The following is a 1897-nucleotide window of genomic DNA, read 5'->3' as shown; positions in this document are numbered from 1 at the left end:
TCTCTCTCTCTCTCTCTCTCTGACATTTAGTTTGTAGACAATCAAATCATATGGGACGTTAATTCTGTGTCCAACCACATAACAAAATGAGGAAATATCATGACTATCTTTACACCTGTCAGATAAACATAGACTTGGCATGATAGTTGTCTATTTTGACTTTGATACATGGATAGACCTATGCTTCTGATATTATCTGTGATTTTATTATTTTTCTTTTAGATTAGTCAGGTATGGGAAAAAAAAGCAAATTTGCAGACAATATTGTAGGCACTTGTCTACACATTTACCAGTTTCAGATTGTATTTTAATAATAAAAAGGTTATAGTAACGATAAAGCACTGTGTATAGCTTTAGGTCAGCTTTTACCGAGAAGGCCTGATGCCTTCACAGAGGGTCTTGGTATATTATAAAAGACCATAGTGCATCTAAAAGATAGGAATGAGTGTCTGCCACTTGTCTGTCTTTATTTGCTAGAATTAAGCTTTTGTATCTTGAAGGAAAGGAGACAAGGAAGATAAAAAATGTTATTCTGAGGGCTGGCAAATCATGTTTGTCATTTATGTTGACGGATCAATTATCATTTACTTTACATCTCTCAGACGTTCCGTTTTTTCAAAACCATTTGGAATGTATTATTTTGAGTTGGGAAGTTCATCAGGTGAGCTTTGTTAGTTTTTTGGACGTTGACTTGAATCTGATAACTCATAGGATTTCTTGCTGCTATTTGACTAGGGGAATGGTGAACTGTATGATTAATCAGCTTGAAAAAAATACATATTGTAAAAATGTTTCTGGTGGGAAGTTTTATCATACTCTCAATTAGTGTATTACTTGCTAATTTGAATGTATTTAATGAATTATTTAATTTATTGAGTCACCGATAGAGCTCAATGCACAGACTTCTAAAGTGCGTATTTAGTGTTAGATTCTCCATTGTAGAGCAGATTATTATCCTTTTATATTATGTCTCCACATTTCTTATTTTAACATCGTGCCTCACAAAATATGCCCATATTACTGAAAGACAGAAGGAATAAGAGGAAGGAAGGAGTGTGAGCGCCCTCAAGTGGCACAGTGTGACTTAGCTCCAGCCATGAGGAACCAAGGGCTGAATGAAACTGCAGTGTTGTGACAAGAATGTTAATCATTAATGTTGGCCATTCACAGCTTTCAGCCAATCAAATCTTTGCATTGCTCTGTGTGCAGGGTTTCTCGTTTGCGTAGTATCACATGATCAAGCCTTCCAGCTTAAAGGCGTAAAGCAATTTTCTAAATTTGACTGGTGGCTTGTAGTGTTAATGAATGGATATAGTTTTTATAAAAGGAATGTGTTTATTTACGATACAATATTACCTGTTTTAAACAAAGAATGCTGTACAAACCGGTTGTGTTGAGAGTACATTGAGAGATAATAAGCCCAATTTCTTAGCTTTATACTACATTGTAGTTTAGTTGCATATCAATAGATAAAATATCCTCTATATTGCCTTGGACAATGCCTGTATGACATGAAGCAGTGACACACTGAAAGCTTTTAAGGATGTTATGTAATCTCATATTGTGTGCTTACCTGGAGATTGTTCTATATTTAATAATTAGGCTAGATTTTATAAAGGTTGTTTTTCCATACGTGTTGGAAATATATTGTGTAGTTGAATGCAAATTCAGTAAACAGTTGGGACTTCATGGCAACATTTTCTTTTTGTTAACGAGTTCATTTAATCATGAGTTCATTCTGTGGAAGATGGGATGTTAATGTATTTGTGGCAAATGAGACATAATTAATATATTACATGGTATTTGCATCATACCTGTCGTTATCTTAGGTTGCCTTTTTTACTAACCTTGTCTTGTAGATGACAGATTAAGTGTGTGTGTGTGTGTGTGTGTGTGT

The 1897-nt window shown here is 34.5% G+C and overlaps 1 protein-coding gene across 3 annotated transcripts in view; it reads left to right on the top strand.

Annotated features, from left to right (window-relative positions):
* Positions 1-1897, top strand: part of b4galt3 (UDP-Gal:betaGlcNAc beta 1,4- galactosyltransferase, polypeptide 3) — a 9776-nt gene that overhangs the window by 7710 nt on the left and 169 nt on the right. For all 3 annotated transcript variants that reach the window (XM_032521695.1, XM_032521694.1, XM_032521693.1), the window contains one exon: positions 1-1897. This exon is cut by the window's left edge; it is cut by the window's right edge and continues 169 nt beyond it. The gene's annotated coding sequence lies outside the window, so the exon portion shown is untranslated.

Source organism: Etheostoma spectabile, chromosome 7 (assembly GCF_008692095.1).
Source record: "Etheostoma spectabile isolate EspeVRDwgs_2016 chromosome 7, UIUC_Espe_1.0, whole genome shotgun sequence".
Taxonomy (NCBI): domain Eukaryota; kingdom Metazoa; phylum Chordata; class Actinopteri; order Perciformes; family Percidae; genus Etheostoma; species Etheostoma spectabile.
This window is presented reverse-complemented; position numbering and strand designations above follow the sequence as displayed.